The sequence below is a fragment of the Gymnoscopelus braueri genome (assembly GCF_963280865.1).
Source record: "Gymnoscopelus braueri genome assembly, chromosome: 8".
NCBI classification, from domain to species: domain Eukaryota; kingdom Metazoa; phylum Chordata; class Actinopteri; order Myctophiformes; family Myctophidae; genus Gymnoscopelus; species Gymnoscopelus braueri.
The window spans coordinates 8982728-9005022 of record NC_137609.1 but is presented as its reverse complement, the minus strand read 5'-3'; the positions used below and the strand labels follow the sequence as shown (position 1 = coordinate 9005022).

The 22295-nt window shown below is 43.2% G+C and overlaps 1 protein-coding gene and 1 long non-coding RNA gene across 2 annotated transcripts in view; both read left to right on the top strand.

The window, feature by feature from the left end:
- Positions 1 to 22295, top strand: part of LOC308090618 (nuclear receptor coactivator 2-like) — a 124677-nt gene that overhangs the window by 69729 nt on the left and 32653 nt on the right. The window lies entirely within an intron of this gene.
- On the top strand, positions 11374 to 14053 carry LOC308090620. Its single transcript, XR_013933642.1, has 4 exons — positions 11374 to 11422; positions 12361 to 12518; positions 12697 to 12822; positions 13952 to 14053. It is a non-coding gene; the product is annotated as an uncharacterized lncRNA (long non-coding RNA).

The following is a 22295-nucleotide window of genomic DNA, read 5'->3' as shown; positions in this document are numbered from 1 at the left end:
CACCCTAGCATAATGAGCAGGTGTTAGATGGGTTGTAGATGTGAGGCCAAGCAGTAGCCTTACCAGTTTGTTTTGGGATGATGTCTGGAGCCTTGTTTTTAAGGCCTTTATATTACTTGCTAATATAGCAGGCCTTGCTATTACTGTAGTCACTACAGTAATGCATACAGTCACTACTCTGGTGCGCTTTTGCAAAAAAAAATCCGGCCACGCACGCCTCTGCGTCAGATCGGGGGGTTTTGTCGGCGAGCCCCAAAAAAGGTCCCTGACAGCATAATGGGACCAAATCTCTTACAGTGTGTACGTACCCTAAGGCTCACCACTAGCCAACACACAGAGGAGGTTGAATGAAGTGAAACCAGCAGATCCACAAAACAGCAGGTTTGGGGATCTGTTGGGAATTGATGACATGAAACAGTCACCTGTGCGTCCAGTCTCAATGTTTGTAAACAAATAATTGGTCTATAGTATCGTCTTTATTCACCTTATTGGTCTGCACTCGCTCTCCTCCTCGGAGGAGGAGGGACGTCTGGAGATGTAGTCAACTTGGTGGAGGAGTTTTCCGGGGCGGGCATGGCCATGTATGTCTGAGGATCCAGTGAGGGGATGGAGTGGTGGGTCTCGGTTGCTTCTGAGGGAAGGTATGCTGCTTGTCCATGTGCAGGCTGCTGTCCAGGCTGTTGTCCATGTGCAGGCTGCTGTCCAGGCTGTTGTCCATGTGCAGGCTGCTGTCCAGGCTGTTGTCCATGTGCAGGCTGCTGTCCAGGCTGTTGTCCATGTGCAGGCTGCTGTCCAGGCTGTTGTCCATGTGCAGTCTGCTGTCCAGACTGTTGTCCATGTGCAGTCTGCTGTCCAGACTGTTGTCCATGTGCAGTCTGCTGTCCAGACTGTTGTCCATGTGCAGTCTGCTGTCCAGACTGTTGTCCATGTGCAGGCTGCTGTCCAGACTGTTGTCCATGTGCAGGCTGCTGTCCAGACTGTTGTCCATGTGCAGTCTGCTGTCCAGGCTGTTGTCCATGTGCAGGCTGCTGTCCAGACTGTTGTCCATGTGCAGGCTGCTGTCCAGACTGTTGTCCATGTGCAGGCTGCTGTCCAGACTGTTGTCCATGTGCAGGCTGCTGTCCAGACTGTTGTCCATGTGCAGGCTGCTGTCCAGGGCTGGGCTGAGGCTGGGGAACATTGCTTCAAATTCTTCCATTTTCTACTGCCTACTGCCTCTATTCTATTCATTTCTGTTCCTTTTCTATTTTATTCTTTATTAGTCCTTTTCTCTCTCTGGCTTTCTGTCACTATCTCTATTCTTATTCCTTTGTTCTCTCCTGTCTGTCTGTCTGTCTGTCTGTCTGTCTGTCTGCCTGTCTGCAAAACCACTACATTTACGCACTAACTTTGAATATATATATATATATATTTATATTTAAAGCAAACATTTTTAACTCAAGTCTTTGCTCATGGGGGTCCCTTGAACAACATATTTTGAGATGGGGGTCCGCAGCCAAATACATATCATTTTGGAGGTCCTTGACACGAATAAGATTGAGAACCACTGATATAGAAACATAAGTTTTTCAGAAAATTGTTAGGATTTAGGAAACATGTAGAATCGGCTTCAGGTCTTAATGGGTTAACCTGTGGGGCCGCATTAAGTGAAGGTGGGGGCCACATGTGGGCCCCCGGAACGCCAGTTGCCCATGTATGTTCTAGACCAATCACATTGCCCGGAATTCCGCTCGAGCGAGCTAGAGTGGCAGGGGTGAGTCTGGTCAGTAAAAGCAGAGAGATGAGCTGAGGTGACTCACTTATCACCGCGGATCAGTGACGTCATGTTGTAGTTTTATTATCAACTAAAATAGTAGCAGTCCAGCTTAAGGGTCCATTTGGTTCCATTTGTACACTCTCAAGAGTTAAAGACCTTTAAGGGTCCATTTGGTTCTTAGGAGAACTACTAGCCTAGACTATAAAACTAACAAACACACACACAACATACATGGTTTATTAAGCACATGACCGATACCTAATGTACCTTTACTGTACTGTAGGACTCACTGTCCAACTCTCCCTGCAACACTGATGCTACACTAGATGTAGATGTAATACCTCTATCAGCCAGTAGGTGTCCTACCACACCACAGAGCAGGGAGACCACACTAGGGGTGCGTTCGGAAATTGCGCACCGGAGCACACTCGCCTATTAGTTTGTATTGGCCAGTGCGCTCAGTGCAGTATTTCCGAACGCACCCTTGGTGTGTTGTGTTGTGTTGTGTTGTGTTGTGTTGTGTTGTGTTGTGTTGTGTTGTGTTGTCATTTTGTATTTGAGGTGGATGTTGGATTATTATTTTAACATATTCTACCATGTTTAAAATGATGTTTTATACAATAAACAAAGTTATGGATGTTGACTTGTTCAGCCGTTCAAAACATTACATTTATTGTAAATGTGTTTAATTTGAACCGGTTTATTTTACATGTAAAATCCTACATTGACAAATACAACAAGGACTAAAAAAATTATCCACACCCTGAAGAAAACTTCACTCCATCCAACTTCCCCTGAAGACATGTGACTTACGGTAAACTGTGTGTGTGTGTGTGTGTGTGTGTGTGTGTGTGTGTGTGTGTGTGTGTGTGTGTGTGTGTGTGTGTGTGTGTGTGTGTGTGTGCACGCACGAGCGTGTGCATGTGGCACACACAGAGCGAGAGAGAGAGTGGCGATAGGGAGGAAGGGTAGCCTGGCTCCACCCCCTGAATCCTTTGCCTAGCATTCAGGGTCTGGTGACGCTTTCGAAGGTGGGTGTTGCTCGGTTGAAAATCTGACCGACGAATCGGGATCGGGACAATCCAGTATGAACCAATCGCGTTGGCTCATAGTGGAGTCCCACTTTGGCCACGCCCCCATCTCAGAACTCCGCTGCATTGAGAGGGCTTTCAGACTGAATAATGGAGTGAAACGAAATGAAAATTCAGGCTGAGTGTCAGGCTAGAGGAAGGGAGCGGTAGGGTTAATGTTCAGAAAGCATAAGTAAGAAACCACAATAGATGTTACCACATTGTTCTAGTATATCATCACTGACAGACAGAAACCTTGGAACTCCATATTTACTCTTTTTATTTAATTGAATGCCTTACTTTGTGGTACAACAGTGTCCCACCAAAGCTGTGAAAACAGCCGATCTACAAGCTCACAACATGTTGCATCGTGACGTGTTGTGAACTTGTAGATCTTTTATTTAAAGTTTGAACCAATACTGAACCAATGAAAAGTATTCACATAGGAACACAGCTTCTTTTTAATTTCCTGAACAGTAACAGATTTGGACATCTGATGTTTCCACCTGACTGAGACACCAACATGAGTCTTTAGAACACCAGACTAAATGATTTATTGTAGTAAAACACGTGTTATAAAGACACCAACATGAGTCTTTAGAACACCAGACTAAATGATTTATTGTAGTAAAACACGTGTTATAAAGAACTTACTTTACATTAAGCTGTTCAAATGGAGTCCACAATGTTCAGCTCAGCTCCGTTGTGCCGTCTCTCTGTGTCAACCAGTGATGTCACCAGTGATGTCACCAGTGATGTCACTGTCACCAGTGATGTCACACCTGTTAACACAAGACATTCTGTGATTGGCCAGTAGTCAGGAAGTGTGCCTCCTCAAATATGACGGCCGCGATACAGACCATAGATATAGAAACCTAGATACCTCATTGGCCTGCAGTTCATTGTAGCGACTGGTATCTCAATTCAAGGCTCTTCGGCAGGGCTGTTTGACTACTGACCAATCAGATCGCGTTAACTACTGGCCAATCACAGCGCGTCTAACTGACTAGTTGCTGCGCGGCTGCCTCTTAAGAAAAGACCCGCCCCACCTGCCTCTGATTGGCCTACCGAACGCCCCCTTCTGTGACGCACACGGAAGTTTCCAGCTTGCCCTGCTGAAGCGGAAGGAACAGTTTTATTTTTACTCTATTTTTAACAGGTTTATTTTTAACTCTATGGGAAGGAAGTGGAAGGCTATCCCTGCGGAACAAGGAAGCGCGCCCTAGATACGAACGCTTCAGAGCCGAAGGAGGCGTCTACCTTTATATGTCTATGATACAGACGCCCCAGAGTCCTTTATATGTCTATGGTTTTATGACAAGTCAGACCACACAGACAGACAGGCATGCAGACAGACAGGCAAGCAAGCAGGCATGCAGACAGACAGGCATGCAGACAGGCATGCAGACAGACAGGCAGGCAGACAGGCATGCAGACAGACAGACAGGCATGCAGGCAGGCAGACAGACAGACAGGCAGACAGGCATGCAGACAGACAGACAGGCATGCAGACAGGCAGGCAGGCAGGCAGGCAGGCATGCAGACAGGCATGCAGACAGACAGGCAGGCAGGCAGGCAGGCAGGCAGGCAGGCAGGCAGACAGGCAGGCAGGCAGGCAGGCATGCAGACAGACAGGCATGCAGACAGGCATGCAGACAGACAGACAGGCTGACAGACAGACAGACAGACAGACAGACAGACAGACAGACAGACAGACAGACAGACAGACAGACAGACAGACAGACAGACAGACAGATAGACAGTATTTCAGGTTTTTGTTTAAAATTAGGTCTTCTCATATAGATACCATACCAGTAAAAATTAAGTCTGACATACCGTTGACCGATAGATGTCATACCAGTAATTGGCTGATTATTGTCAGCCAATTCAGTTTAAACACTGAAACTTCTGAATGCATCATGTTTACAGGTGAATATTTAGCAGGGAAATAACATTCACTGAAAATAGCAGATCTACAAGCCCACAACTCGTCGCAACCACTGTGCACCATTGGGTTAGATGATCAAATGGATAAATAGTTTTCTCTGTCTGGTCTTTTCTCTTCAACTCCGCCGTCACCTCCTGCCCTGTGCCCTCGTTCAGGAGACCTTGATGGAGGCCCAGCGTCAGCGGGAGAGGTTGACCAAACGCCAGAGGCAGATTGAGCAGAGGGACCAGGAGCCGCAGCTGCAGCTGCGGATCGAGGCCATGCAGGCTCAGGGCCTCAACCTGCCGCCCAACATACCTCCGGCAGCCGCCGCTGCCGGAGGTATGTTGGGCGGCAACCCCTGCATCCACCAGGCCAACCCCCAGCAGTTCCCCTTCCCGCCCAGCTACGATACCAGTACATTACCAGCTACGGTACCAGTACAGTACCAGCTACGGTACCAGTACAGGTACCAGTACAGTACCAGCTACGGTACTAGTACAGGCCTGGTCTCGCCACCACACTCCACCAGACCCTTCTCCTCCCCTCTCTCCAAAGCCTGCCCCCCCCCCTCATCTTAAGTTAATAATCAGTTAGTTGTAGTTCACCATCCTGCACTGTCTGTGTGGATATATTATGTCTCCAGTCACAAAGTGTCACATTATTTTTCATAGTCTCGCTCATATGATTCGTAATGCTGCACATCGATTGACTGCATTAATTGAAGCCTTTATGTGGTCCGAGTCATGTAGCACATCCTACACCTAACGTCTAGATCATAACACTACAGTCAGTCAACTTATATTTGTAATCATCCCTGAAATCCAATCATAATGTTGCCGTTGTCTAAATGGTGCCTTGTGACTGCACATCATTACATTACATGTCTGTTGTGGATCCACTGGACACAATCGGTCACTTTGTCATATTCTGGATGCAGGCTAGACGCTTGAATGCTGTTCTGACTGTGAATGTAGCTCATGTCTCATGAGTGGCAAATAATATGATCTGACCTCGCAGGGTGTAATCAAGAGATAATCTGATCATCTAGGATGCTAACGTTGTCCTGCAGAGTTGGCATAGCAACATGTTTGATCTTAATCTGATCAGTCAGTGGGTTGGTACTAAGCCCCCAGAACCCAGTGGTTTCATTGAAGCGGAATTGACATGCTGGCCATTTGAGGTACTGCAGATGGGGCCACTGTCGGCGGTGACGATGGTAGATGGTGCTCGTTCGTGAGTCAAGCCCTGGCGCGCTCACAAATAAACTCTATGACACAAAACGTGTCACAGAAGTGACGCGCAGAAGCCCCAAATAGGCCTCGCCCACCACATTTCCAACCCGGAAGAAGGGGTGAATTCGCTTCATGCGCTGGGTGAGCAACTCAATGCAAGTGGATGGGAGGGGATATCCGGTGCCCTCTCTATTATTTTTAACTATATGTTTGGTACATAAAGAGAACTCTGTCTACTTTCCTCTGTTACCTCCTCATTGTCACTCTCTAGTCCCTAGCCTGTTCACTACTAATGTTCATGTAGGTTAATCTAGATGCTCACTAACTAGTGTTTAACATTTTCCGGGAAATAGATAATTTTAATTCCCAGGAATTTTCAGACCTTTTCCAGGGCTTCCCGGGAATTCCCGTTAAAGGGATATAAAAAAAAAAGAGTGCCCACTAAAATGCATTTATATGTAGATACTTAAAAAGACAATTTTACATCGAGGTGCCCAAATGTCACTATTGTGTCCACCTATGAACTTGCACTAATAATGTTGATTTTTTAAATCAATAAATATAGTATTTCTTAATTATGAATAATTATAGCTTGTAGATTGGCTATTTTCACCATTTTACATTTTTAAAAGGAACAGTTTTTTCACCCGACAGCGACAATATATAGTCTATATATGGTTCTGTATCAGTATATGAGTCAGTTTGAGCAGATTTCATTCTAATTTGCTACTATGCCTGCCTATGAATTTCATGGGCCTGGGTAGGGCCACCTGGCCTGGCGGAGATCTGCCCTGTTGCGCAGCAGCACAGCAAAAGGTGAAGACAATTAACTTAAACGAGGAGCTGCGCTGTGCACCCAAAACGCACTCAAACAATGTCAAACTATCACATTCTAGCTGCTGAAATAAACGTTCCATTTGTATCATTATTGACAAGAGAACAGAACATGGATGTTTGCAAAAGGATTATTTATTTATTGTCCATCAGAGCGCCAGTGAGGTCACAGCTTATCTCTACTTTTGTAGGATATTGATAGCCTAAACTTGTAATTTGTTTGCAGTTATTAATTTATATTAGGCTACTTGCTGGATATTAAGACTCAATTGTGTGATGTTGGCTGTATGTTGTCAAATGTATTAATCTATATTTTGTTGTTGATCAAATGTCGGGTTTTGTAGTGTGATTTTGATGTGCACATGCATGCGCAGCCACTGACAATCAATGAGACAGACAGCTGTTGTGCAGTTCACTTGTTCTACTGGGTAGTTCTAGTAAAATAGTAGTTTGAACGTTCTAAAATGCAAGTGTAGTAGGGTAGGCTACATTAATAATGATAAAAAAATCGGACCACATCGGTCTAATACTTTCTCTCTCTCTCTCTCCCTCTCTCTCTCTCTCTCGCACGCTCTCTCTCCAGCTCTCCAGTCTCTCCTCTCTCTCTATCAAAAGCATTGCTTGGTTTGCGCGCATTTTAAGCTGGAATATAGGCTCGAAATCAAACCTACCCACTGTTTATGCAGCGTTTCACTTGATGTTAAATCTCAACTAGTCAACTGGTGTCTACCGTATTGACAGCAGAGGAAACGGTGAAATCAGCGTGCGCAGGGCAGGCAGGGGGCATCAGGTACTTGTGTTTTATTTAGTTCAATACTGTTACATTCAGTGTGTCCCCCATTGGTTCACAACGGGACGATGGGACCCTGCCCTGGTCGGCAATGCGGCAAGTAACTTGGCTAATTATAATAGTAATTCCTCTGCGCTGTAGATAGGCCTTTCTACTTATTAGTATTCATTTCTAACAAGAAAAAAAAAACACCGGGATCCCGGGAACCAAAGTCAGTTCCCGGGACGTAAATAACCTCGTAATTCCCGGATTCCCGGGAATCCCGGTGTTAAACACTATCACTAACCACCATCCCAGACCAATGCACCAATAATGATCTCCTTAGTGAAACTAATGATCATAAAGTTATTACAATCACTCCATGGGTCATTTGCTACCATTTTGTCACATTGTTAGCCTAAGCATATCTTTGACTATTATGTGTAAAGTGCGTGCCAAATATTTTGTAGGAAAATAGAAAGTACATGAATGTGAAGAGTCCGAAAATTGTCAAACAATAGAACAATATCCCTTGAAAAGTCAAATGAAAGATAAAGTCAAAACCAAGGAACTATAGTAAAATAGTAACACCATTGAAAAGTAATAGCTGCACACCTTACAAGATGGCGCCACCTCTCCATTGAACTCAATGGAGGGGAGGGTGGCCATGTTGATAGCATTCAGTAAAGTGAGTGGTACCTCAGCCTGGCTGACTGCTCTCTGTCTTTCCACTGCAGGTATGAGCCCCCTGCTCTCCCCCCAATCCCCCATGATGCAGCAGGGCCAGGGCTCCCCTGATATGATTCGCTGTCCACAGGGCAACTTGGGAGGCAACAGGTGAGAATAAAGTCACTAAGAGTCAATTATCAGAAAACAAGAACGAACTTGTGTGTGTGTGTGTGTGTGTGTGTGTGTGTGTGTGTGTGTGTGTGTGTGTGTGTGTGTGTGTGTGTGTGTGTGTGTGTGTGTGTGTGATTTTGTTTTCATAGACCTGATTACTTGTTTTTCGGATTTCTTGTTTCTCGCCAAACTTGGCAACATTGAACGCGACGGTAAACGCTAATAATGTTTTTTATATAAGTGGTGGCAACATTTTTAGACACCACACGGGTCTTCCCAACAATAGCGAAGATTGAAGTCAGTGTGAACATGGCCAAATAATAACTTAATAGCCAAACTAGGTCTAATGAAGCACGCTAGCATTTAGGCTAACTTTGTTCCCCCCATGTGTTGTGAGCTTGTAGATCGGCTATTTTCAAAAAATGAAATATTTTTGAAACATTTTATGAAACATGGTATGGGGGCAAAATATTTTCAGATGGGGGTCCGTGGCCAAAGACATTAATTCGGGAGTCCTTGACATGCAAAAGTTTGAGGACCACTGCATTGATTATAGAGATAACACTAGCTCCATTAAGAACCTCTCACTCCGCTATACAGCTCGGAGTGATCGGTTCTTAATGGAGCTATGATAACACATGATTCTCTCGTCCTCAGCAAGAAGAATCCCCTGCAGTTTCTTGCTCCTTGGACATGACACACTGGAACTCAGCTCTAGATGCGAAACTGCATTTTGTTGTCTCAGTAGTACTTGTACTCTGTGCAGTGACAATAAAGTTGAAACTAAATCTAATCATCAATCATAAAAACAACTGCTCAATTTAAGCCAAGTAGGACATTTATCAATTGTAGGCTACAGATTACAGAATATGCAAGGCAAATAATGGCATTCAATAAAACATTTTATTCACAATGTAGCGTGACGTCCACAAGGTCTCCAAGTCAGTCTCACACACACACACACACACACACACACACACACACACACACACACACACACACACACACACACACACACACACACACACAATTATCCAGCTCGTGCACTTCATCATGGTATCCTAGAAGAGAGAGAGAGAGAGATATAGTGTGAATGGATCATCTTTCTTCTACACACAGACTATTTTCTTACAATACACATTAATTAAGGTTGTTTTATAAAAATCTCTATTCACTAAATAGAAGAGAGGTCTGCTTAATGCGTTAAAATGTCCAAAAATGCAGTCATTTCGTCAATTTACCAGCGATCTGGCTTCGGAAGACTAGATATGAATGAAGCTGAACGGAGGACAGTGCAATGTTTGGAACTTTAGGACGCTACGGGCACACTACTTGGTGACGTCATTTCCGCATTCCATTCTTACAATGGGAGTCGACGCTAGTGTCAGAACCTATGGTCAGAACTCTCTTTAAGGCTCTGCTGTGCAGTAGGAAACACCTAGTGTTGCCATGTCTTTTTATTATAAGCAACTCTGGGCTTGTTTTTTCTGTAAAGTCTCTTGTTGGAGGTTTTAGCTGGGCTTGTTTCTAAAGTGTTATTATATGGACTTCCTATTGTCGTTTAAACCAGTGGTTCTCAAACATTTTCATGTTAATTTTCATTTTCAAGGAAAACCAAAATAATAGCCTATGTATTTGTCCACGGACCCCCATCTGAACATGTTTTGTGCCAGGGACCCCCATATAAGATGTAGTTTGTTAAAAAATGTTTCAACCATATTCCAAATATTTAACTCTCTTTTCTCAAGATGATTAAGACTGTTGTGCTACATTATTACATCATTTAGCTGTGTGTGTGTGTGTGTGTGTGTGTGTGTGTGTGTGTGTGTGTGTGTGTGTGTGTGTGTGTGTGTGTGTGTGTGTTAGTCGCTTCTTTTGGGCTTGTTGTCATAGACCTGGCTGCTTGTTTCTGTCACACAATCTGGCAACACTGAACCAAAGATTGTTAATATAGAAAGATACACATTCTCCATTGGAGCCACTAGAGGCGAAGTAGTACACAAATCCTACAAATGGTCTCCTCAGTAGGCGTGGTTGTCTTCTCCCCCGACCATCCCACCACCCTCCCCCTCCCCTCTCCCTGGCTGACAACGTCATGTGGATGTGTATTTGTGTATTTTCTTTATTAAAGAAAATAAATGCTTTACAAGTGCACTGTTATTGGCAAAGATGATTTTAAAGAAACCCCAAAAAAGTCTTATCTTCTGCTAGATATGCTCCTATTCTGCTCAACATTGTAACAGGTCCTTTTATTTATAAGGTATATATTTTACCACTATAGACTATAATGTGTTTAGCATGAATGTTTAGCAAAATGTCATGATTCCCAAATCATACCCATCAACCAAGACAGTTAATAATGGAAAATGATATTATTGAGCATTGGAACACACATTTTATTTAATTTTTGAAATGTCCATAATGATTTCACGTAGGCCTACCACATTCACATATAGAATCTCAGTTTATTAGTTTTTAGAACATTTTATGGGGACAGAGCATAGAGTTCAAATCTAATATAATAATACAATATAATATAAGGGACAGACAGAGCCCTCTATGTCTCGTCCGTCAGACTGCAGATGGACTCTTCAGATATCTTCCCAGATCTCGCGAGAGTGTGTTGCAAGGATAGAGAAAGGTTGATAACAAAGTAGATTTTCTCCTAATTTGTGTCACAAAAAAAAAAGCCATTTTTGTATGAAAATCGTACATATTTTGTGTCTTGTGACGATCGGGTCCAATATTTAGTTCAGTGACCATGGAGCTAAAGAATGGTTCAGAAGCTGTGTTCACGTTCACTCTTCCATTGGAATCAATAGACTCCAACTTGCTTCCTGTCTCCTAAAAAGGTGTCCACCTACGTCACGCAGAAACTAGGAGAAACGGGAAGTAAACCGGAGAATGCGCCTCTTGCTATTTTCCTCTTGGACTGAACTGAACAGTGTCAGAAGTAGGAAGTAAACACAGTCCTCCATCAGTTCATATAGGGTGAGAGATTTATGTTCTACAAGTTAATTTAATGTGTTTTATAACTTATTCTATGTTGTTAAAGTTAATGTTGTTTAAGTGTGTTATAACTTATACCAGAAACCTTCAGTGTTGTTTACAAAGTTTGTCTAAACTTAACAAACAATGGAACCGTTTTTACTTTCACTTTCTACTTATTACCCTGTCTGTCTGTCTGTCTGTCTGTCTGTCTGTCTGTCTGTCTGTCTGTCTGTCTGTCTGTCTGTCTGTCTGTCTGTCTGTCTGTCTGTCTGTCTGTCTGTCTGTCTGTCTGTCTGTCTGTCTGTCTGTCTGCCTGTCTGTCTGCCTGTCTGTCTGTCTGTCTGTCTGTCTGTCTGTCTGTCTGTCTGTCTGCCTGCCTGTCTGTCTGCCTGTCTGTCTGTCTGTAGCCTATATCTCGCTCTGTCTCTGTCTCCCTCCTCATTGTGTGTGTGTGTGTGTGTGTGTGTGTGTGTGTGTGTGCGTGTGCGCGTGTGTGTGTGTGTGTGTGTGTGTGTGTGTGTGTGTGTGTGTGTGTGTGTGTGTGTGTGTGTGTGTGTGTGTGTGTGTGTGTGTGTGTGTGTGTGTGTGTGTGTGTGCAACACTTTTAGAAGTCAGATCAGGACATTAAACCATTATAATTACAACTAGTTTGTAGCTTGTGTTGAAGATTAAACTTCTTCATAGATTTCATAGTTTCATAGACTTGTTCACAGAACTATCATTACTGTTGTGTCAATTAATGTTTTTTGTTTGTCTGTTTACACATTATCTTTTCTATTAACGTGTTGGATTCATGTTCATGTGTTTTTATAGACATTTAACATGACCTTTTATTTGGCTCTGTACTTGGTATGCCCCCCCCCCCTGAAATGGGCATGCATTCAGCATAACCCTTATTTCTGTTTTCTGATGTATTTCATTGACTGTAACGTTGACAGGTTTAATAAAGACCTAAAGATGAGTCAGTGTGTGGAGAGAGAGAGGAGGAGGGATCTGACAGACCAGAGTCTCCAACATCCAGCTGTGTGTCTATGAAGAGTGACCGGTCTAAAGGAAAACCTCCTGACTTCACTAAACCTGGACCTTCACACACAAAGTATGTGAATCCTCCATATACACACTATAACATCAGAATGTCATGTCATAATAAGTGCAAATTATTCAAATGAAAACATTATTTAGCTATCAAGACGTTATCATGAATGCAGGATGTGAATGAATTAACACAGATTTATTAAACAACTAACTTGACTCTTGTTGTGTTTGTTTGTCAGGATGAAAAGACCAGCAAAACCAACCCCTGATGATGAAGACTGGGAATGTAGACGCTGTGGCTCCAGGAACACTGCTGAGGATTTAAGATGCAGAAACTGCAAAGTGACAAAGAGCTTATCCACAAGGTAGCGTTGGCTCTCCGTCTGTCTGTTTTCTGTCTTTTCTTTCTTTCTTTCTTTCTTTTTTGGTGAACATTTTTCTGATTATCCAGATGCATGTCTATGAACAGTGACAGTTCAAAGGATTGACCTTTGAACCTCAGTTGTGAACCTGGACCTGAAGACAAAAAGTATCTGATCTGTGTGAACCTCAACTGATAGACACAATGAATGCATTCACATTTGAATTATTTCTGATGATGATGATGATGAAGATGATGATGATGATGGTTTTATGTATTTATAAAATATGTTTAAAGGTGATCAGGGATATGTACACCAAACCTTTTGATTGATTGATTGAACATTGTATCAGACAGAAATGTAAAAACAGCACAGAGTACAGTCAAACACTTTGTCTAAAAGGATAACACCAAAAAAGTCCTTGCGGTCTTGTTTCCATTGGGGTCCTAGGTATTCAATTCATCAACATATAAAATAACACCAAACATTCAATATCATCACAAATATAAAACATTATATTTACAGAGTAGATGTAGATTTATGTGTCACTATTTATATGTTTACACAACAATTACTACTACTACTATTATTACCAGTAGAGGAAGAAGTACTCAGATTTGTTTGTTTTTACTAAAGTAGCAATACCACACCATACTTGGTAATACCATACCAAGTATTTATTCAAAATGATGCTTGAGTAGAAGTACAAAAGTATTGATATCAAAATATACTAGAGTGTACCAGAATATAAGAGTACAATTGAAACTAATTATTAGTTGTAGATCTGCCATTTTCTACCTTTTTAAAGTTTTCCCCGATTACGGATAATGGGGTTTAAGTGGTTAATATATGTTTATACAGTACATTATATATGTGTATATATAAATATAATCATTATTATTCTTGTTTATTTTTAATTATAATTGTCTGTGGGAGGAGGGAGTGGGGGGGGGGGGGGGGGGTTAGAAGGGCTCCCGCATAAAAAAAACTGTCATGTTTCCACCTGTACAGTTACATATATATCAGATATTATCATATAATATTATGTCATATCATAATGATAATGTGTTCCTCATTATTTCTCCCTCCTCTTTCTATGTCTCTGTCTTTTCTATCTTTCTCTTTCTCTCAGCTGGGACTCCATCACAGCACTCCCTCTCTTTGCAGCAGACATGATGAAGTCTTGGCATAAAGACTTCACACAGTGGAGCCATGACCTCGCTGTCCGCTGGCTGTGAGTGTTCATCACACAGAAAGCAGAACCAATACAATGTGTTCTCACCATCTTCTAGACCCCAGACCAGCTGAACTATTATCACTTATTTAATGATGAGTTGAATCTGATATCTGACTTTGTCTCTTTCATTCTCTGTGTGTTGGTGAGCAGTGTAGAGAACATGTCAACAGGAGACTCAGCTGAGGACATAAAAGACCTGGTGACTGATGCTCAGAACATAGAGAGGAACTGGTATAAGTCAGCTGACAGCAGGGTAAGAACCTAATATTCTCTCCATGACATGTATTTACATGTTCTAATAAATACATGATCTACATGTAGCGGTTCCAAATACATGTCTAACATTTAACCGTTCCTCATTCAGTGACATAAAAAAATAAATAATATAATAAATGTTTTAAAATGTGTCTAAAATAGGGATGCCAGGTAACCACATGAACCCTAGCGTCCTTTTTCTGAGGTGAACATCCGACGAAAATAGCCGATCTACAAGCTTACAATGCATCACAATGCAACCCGCTGTGAGCTTTTAGATCGGCTACTTTAGGCAAACAGATTTGATGTTGAGAGAATAAAGCATCAGACCTAGTTCAGAGCCCTGGGGGACCCCGTTCAACTATATATAAAGGGTTAATGTGGTTACCGTTGTTGTCGGGCAGAAACCTTGTATCTCCACGTTTCAATCCCCCCCCCCATAACTTAATGCCCCATTTCATCATACAAGAGTGTCACTCAAAAGTAGTGAAAATAGCAGATCTACAAGCTCACAATGCGACACTGTTATGCCCCAGTCTAGGGGTTCCTGAGACACAACATGAATATGTTCCCGCCTTCCCCAACTCCCAATTAGCCACACAAACAAAAGGGTTTAACGTGCAAAAAGTAGTGATAACAAAGTGGTTAACATAAGTTAGGGTCATACATAAGCAGGGGTGCACATAACTGGTGCGCAGGTGCGCATGCGCACCCAAAATAAATAATGCGCACCACATCAGACGACGCGAGGCGCTTTTGCGTACCAACAGCTGGGACAGGAATTTCCAAGCTTTTATTTTTTAGCAAAAATAAAAAATAAAAGCCTGGAGATCGAGGCTAGGAATTTACTTCCTGAAGCCACACTCACAGACAGGGAGAGGACGCATGCTGCACGTGATTGTGTGAGTGTCTCGCATCGCCTCGGCTCGCATTGCCTCGCTGCGTGCACGCAGCCAGCAGCGGCTGTTAGAGGCACTCGTCACCGATGATGAACGCACCGTAATGGTGCAAAAATGACCGTGAACGTCCCAATCTGACGGATAAAAACAGCGCAGCGCAGGGCACCAACCTTGGGGGCTTCACCAAACGGCGTGAGAGAAAAAGAAACGGCGAAAAGCGGCGGAATTTGGAAGCAGAGCGTCCTTTTCTCTCGTGCACCCCCCCCGTTGACAAAACTGTCCGGTGGGCACCGTGCTGAATTCCCCCCCCCCCCCCGTTGACAAAACGGCACGGGACCATTTATTTTGTGCGCACCAAGTCACATCTCCAGGTGCTCTTCTGAGTACTAGACCTAAAAAGTTATGTGCACCCCTGTACATAAGGGTTTAGGAATAACAAAAAATGAATAATAAAGTCAAAATAACTAATTGTAAATGAATATCTCTGACCTACCAAAAGAACCAAGAAAACAATATCTTACCTTCCCAATAAGCAAAAGGATCAACCAGCTAAAAAGCAACCTATACCAACTCAAAGTAACTATATCAAAACAAATAACTCATAAGTAACTGAACAAACAGAAGTTATGGTGGCCAGTTGGAAGAGGAGGAAGACGGGCTCTGAGGTCTGCGTTCCTCTTATATAGGGAGCCTCCATCCTATTAGCCACTCGGAAGGCAGAACTCCTGGAAGCTCCCCACCAATCGCTGGCCGGCCTGGAAGTGTTCCCCACCAATCACCTTCCGGGCTTGGCACACCTGAATTTGCATACATTCACCCACACAGTCTCACCTCTACCTGGCACACACACACATTCCACACTAGAACCAAATCATAACTAAATATAACAAGTAAGACGCGCGAACGCTGGAGGCGAACGCAGATTCGCCTCGATCTCCAGGCTTTTATTGCTTAGTTTTGCTAAAAAATAAAAGCCTGGCCCAGCGGGTCGGTGTGCTCGGAGGTGGAAAGACTGGTGATGCGAGGTTACTCGGTATGAGGAAGTGTTTCATTTCGCAACCAACCAGAGTGCAGTGGGCGTCGCTCGTAATGTTGTGTTAACGGGGCGGGGGTTGACGGACAGATCGGTGAAGCAATGGGATCAGGCGCAATCTCTCGCCGGCGAGCCAATGAGAGAATGAGAGCGTGAACACAGACGGAAAGAGACCATAAATATGGGACACACACACACACACCGCAAGCACGATGATATAGTAAGCTCCACTTGGTCGGAGGCGCGGCTTCGCCGCGCCTCCTCCCGCGTTCGCAACCACAAATACGACCACAGTCGTAGCAGACACGTTGTGAACTTGTAGTTTAGCTTTATTAACCCATTACGACCTTGGACGCATCTGTGTCATTTTTAGATTTGAGCTAAGAAGTATTATTTTACACTTTGGCTATTAAAAAATAGCAGATATACAAGCTCGTAGCGCGGCACCGAGTGCCGCTCTACGAGCTTGTAGATCTGCTATTTTTGAAAAATCGAGAAACTGTGTGCAAATTAATATATTTATATTATTTTAAATCGATCAAATATATATCATTTTGGGGGTCCTTGACATGAAAAAGTTTGAGAACCACTGATGTAGAAACATACGTTTTTCAGAAAACTGTTAGGATTTAGAAGACAGTAGGAAGCATCGGCCTCAGGTCTTAATGGGTTAACAATATAAACCCTGTATGCTTATATTGAACAGGGTTCCTCAGGGGTCTATTCTTGGCCCTCTACAGATCTACACACTATTGTGAGCTTGTAGATCTGCTATTTCCACGGAATGTTTTCCTCAGAATAGGGAAGCTAGGGATCATGAGGTTAACAGTGTTCTACTTACATGGGGTTAAACGTATCAATACTGCAATATAGAAATACTCTGTTACAAGTAAAAGACCGGAATTCAAAATGTACTTGAGTAAAAGTATTAACATATTGGTGTCAACATGTACCAAAAGTACTCATTATACAGAATGTCCCATTTCAAGTTTTCAAATGTGTGAGATGGTGACTCTCACTCTCCTATTGGTCAGATGGTGCACCTTGACTGATGCGTGCACCATATGTTTCCTATTCAATATTCACATTGATTTCCATAAAAGTCTGATAGCTATAAAGTCAAGCCAGACTGCACAAATTATTCTAAATAGTCAAATCCCTTTAATCACTCACCTCAGCAATAGAACTATAAACTTGACCGGACAGAGAAAATTGCAGGGTAACATTTTGGATGTAGTTAATCTTAAGATCTATGTTGTTGATCCTCCTGTCGGCGACATCTGGGAATATCACTGTAATGATCAATGGAATGCTAGCCTGGTAAACCCTCCCTCCGGAAATCTTCTATTCTATTTGATTCCAGGAGTGAGTCTGGCCTGATAGCCCATTGTGGGGGTTTCTAGTGGAATTACCAGCTAACCGAGCCTATCAGCGTCGTCGCACATCGTTCTGTGATTGACAGCGACAGTTGGCCAATCAGGTGGCGAGTTCGAGTGAGCCCAAAACACGAACGGCAGCCATCTTTTTCTGTCCGCTATAATCTCCGCGATTTTTTGACTTAAAAAAGCTCTCTAACTTCTATTTTGAGGCACGGAATTTACTTATAAGATATCGTTTGGATAGAATTTAGTTGTTTAACTTCATATATGTGGTCAATTAATCATGACAAAGCCTATTTAAAAATAAAAATTTAGAGAACCGGTAGGGGTGGGCAGTGACACCCATGTACCCGAATAAGGCAACCCATTTTGGGCTTGGCTGTCTCAAAAGTCCCGTTGACGTCACATTAGACTGGTGAACTGCTGATTGGCTGAAGGGGAAAAAATATCATTGGCTGAAGGGGTTGTCAGTCAACGGTATTACTTCCGCCCAACTCAGCCTGCAGCCAATATTGCAGAATGGGCGATCAGGCCAGACTCACTCCTGGAATCAAATAGAATAGAAGATTTCCGGAGGGAGGGTTTACCAGGCTAAATGGAATGCCACAAGTGTAAATGCGCGCAGCGTCCTTCATACAAGAGACGCGCACACACACACCTAACATTTCTGCTTTTCCCTACAGTTAACGGGTGGGGCTACTTCAGATACAATAATTTCATTCACTTTATCGCTCAAATACCAGCAGAAGTGGATGTCTCAGTGGTGCATGAGTTAACGCAGTTTTCCACTTGGGCTGATTTGACAGCGTGAGAAATATGATGTCTGGTGTGAGTGCGTGTGTGAAGAGGGTCATTTATATGTGTCTCATGCTCATTGTGTGAGAGTTGTCAGCTCTGGTTAAGGAACAGTGTGTTAACACTTGATGTAGCTTCACTCTGTCATTGTCTGTTGATGTGTGAAATACAGGAGGAATACTGGAAACTGAATGATGAGAAGAGGTCTGAGCTGAGGAAGAAGAGTCAGTTGAAGATGGGTAAGGTTCTAGCCACACACACGCACGCACGCACGCACGCACGCGCGCGCACGCACGCACACACACACACACACACACACACACACACACACACACACACACACACACACACACACACACACACACACACACACACACACACACACACACACACACACACACACACACTCTCACTCCATTTCTCTCTCTCTCTCTCTCTTAAACTAACATATTCACACTGTGTCCGTTTAACTCTTACTTCATACTGGAGGGGGAGGGGCCACCTCCAAGTATGATGTCAGAACAAAATGGCCGCTGTGTGAATGTGGTTAATTGAGTTTACAGTGATATTTATGTACAGTCATAAAACAGACCTCATGTCTTCTATACTCATCATGTGTAATGAATGTTTGTTTGTTTGTTGTTCTTCTGTAGAGATGAAACAGTCTGGTCAGATGGAGATGAAGTCCATGGATCAGACATCAACACCTCCCCTTCCTCCTGGGGATAAGGTTATTATAGTTTTGCCAATCTGGGAACTCATTTGATAAAAGAAAAGGGGGAAAAAATCTGGGGGCACCATCTCCTTTTTAGTATAGAAACAGGAACTCGGCTTGGCTCCTCCCCTTTCTTAGTCCACTTCCTCCCGGGTGCTTCTGTGTTTATTCCTACTAACAGCAACACTACACGTTTAAGGCAGTGATGATTAGCTGAATCAGTCTTGAGAGATTATAATTTTGCTAGTTTGCATACATGCATGTTTTATCTTTTTGTAAAGCCTTTAAAGTTTTAGTTTAAGTGTTTTCTGGGTTTTTTTCATCATCTTTCTCTATTTCTCTATCCATCCATCCATCCATCCATCCATCACAGCTGTCTCAGAGTTCTTCTATGATGACAGAAGGACAGACTTACACTCCAGCATCAGTCAGCAGCAGTACAGACCTCAGCTCCCAGCATGTCCAGACAGGAAGCTCCATGACCTCCCAGGGGTCAAGATTGAGGAAGAGGAGGATGAGGAAGGGGGGAGCAGAGGGAGAGAGCAAGAAGGTCAAAGGTCAACCTGATGTGAAGATGGAGGAGAAACCAGAGGTGAGATCATTATTAACCCAGAGGTTCTCAACTCAAATGAATGTAATGAACTATCTGGTAGGATGTAAAACCAGCAGAGCCCATAAAGCAGAGTCTCTATAGCCAGACTAAGGAGAGAGAAGCTCTAGTGTCAGTAAAGGCTCTTTGTGTCATTCAACTCTCAGTCCAGATATATGTAACCAATATAACTATTTCTCTGCATTGTGTTGAATGGGTGGACCCAGGAATCTCTTTAGAGACAAACTCTGTTTATTCTGACTCAGAATGACATAAACACATCTCTGGGTTAGTTTGGCTTTAGTGCATGGACTCCTCTAAACGAAGTTAAACAAACACAGTATAAGTAATTTGCAACTCCAATTGTTATGTTGTTATACAGGGAAGTTAACAAAAGACACCCACCTCATTCCAATATGGAAATAACAAAGGGAAGAGGCGGGCGGGGGTGTGGCAGGACTTTTATATGGGAGACAGACAAGGAGCTGTGACCACTAATGCATGTATTATTATACACACCAACCATGTAGATTAGAACAAAGACAGGTAGAAGCACCAATTTGTAACATTTTGCAGTAATTATACTAACTGAACGTTATTTATAATTGATACTGTTACATAGTATAGTAGCTCCTTTGCTTGACCAGGCTGACAGAGTCCATGTTCAGTGGAAGGGGAGGAGAGACGGGACAGCAGATCCTTCCGTAGTTGAAAAAGCAGCAGTGCTCAGGGGCTTTGTGGCTGAATAGGTCCACTCTATGTGCTTCTGTTCTCTACATCCATAGCAGACAGACCAGGGCTGTTGGTCTTGTTTCTGTCTTGGTACCTACTGGCTGGAGGAGAATGAAAACACAATGTACTGTCTCTTCATGGAGCGTTGCATCCTCCATACACATGGCTTATATTATCTTAGGCAGGTATGAGCAGTCAAAGCTCAGCTGGTGGCCTCTATGGGTTTGACCCATTCTGCTTGTTTTAGGGCATGGTAGAGTGTCTGTGGGCCTGATAGACAAACATGCTTCCTAAGACAGTCAGTACAGGAGTCTCTGACTGTCTCCTCCTGGACAATACATGAGAATTAAACATTCTTGTTATTAATGCTTATCTCCAGGGCCGCTGCTGGCCATTCCTGTGCGTGCGTATCTTGTTACAAAGTTTCTTCTGCATGTTGCCTTCTATTTTCTCTGCAATGGAGAGGGAATAGTGGAATATACAATAAACACAAGACCGGAGCCCAGCGCGGGCATTCACACTCCATTTTCAAAGGTTTTTTCCACAACGAAAACTAAACGACAAACAGATGTGACACGTTTCAGCATGTGTATCGGCTACTTTTGCCATTTGTCTTGATGTTAGTGCTAATTAACACTTGTTAATGAGCCTCATCTCCCAATTTATAGTTTTTTCTCTTCTCTGCCCCCCGGTTCTTGTTGCCTCTTGGGGCCCATTTTCCCTCACTTCTTAATTTTTTTAATACATTTCAAAACAAATGCACGCTGCTCACTCACTGCCAGACCGGATGAGGAGGAGGGGCCACTTCAGCTCTGAGCAGATCCACCACCTCATCCATGGACACGCAACTTGAGGACACGCAACTTGAGGACACACGCACGTTGTGATTATTTAGGTGGAGAAAATATCACTATAGGGTTATCTAATTGCCTATAATGGTCGAATGCTTAGGTGCCTAATCATAGTTGTGTTGCGTGTGTTACATTTAACACAAAGTATTAATCATTTAGTCATTTAGATGATCGGCTTGGCTCATTTTGGTGCCCACTCGCACAGTGTGTGGTGCGCGTGTGCCTAGCGATGGTACTGCTTATCGCTGTGGTTTTGTGTAGCCGTAGCGCTACTAGTAGAACACCTATGAGGCAAGGCATGTTAAAACATTGGCAAAGAGTCAGGAATCACAACAATCAGTCAGCATTGAGTGATATTTACATTTTTAAGAGCTGTAGAACAGTCTTATTTTGTTACTCTTTATTTGTGTTTATTTAATATCCATGAATATATTTCCTTTTTTTCTGTTTTTTAGGGAACTATTCTTTTGCATGGTGAGATGGAAGACCATCCTGTTACAGAATCACCGTCCTCTCTACATCCCTTTATGATGCTCCAAGATGAAACTGATCAAAGGTCATGCTTCAGTGGTTTGAGGATAGAAGAATCCATCTCTCTGCCTCGTTCTCACAGCTTACCCTCACTGAGCCAAATTCCATGTTTAGAGAACAAGACAGGTTTCAGAGCCAAGCGGTCCCACAGCGTAAATGATGTTGCACTACTGGACAAAATACAGAAAATTACACCTGATATCATTGATGTAGAAAACAAGGAAAGCTACAGGTTCCACTGCACCCAAGCAGGACTGTTCAAATGCAATGTGACCGACCTGGTGTTTAATATGAAGACAGAGGGATATGTGACTTACAGGACAGTCCACTGGGACCGAAGGCTTCTATCCCAGCTTGGCATGAAGAGGCCTGCAGGACCACTGTTTGACATCAAAGGTTCTCAGGGGTCTGTGTGTCAGTTACAATTTCCACATTGTGAGATCCTCTCCATGGGTGGAGG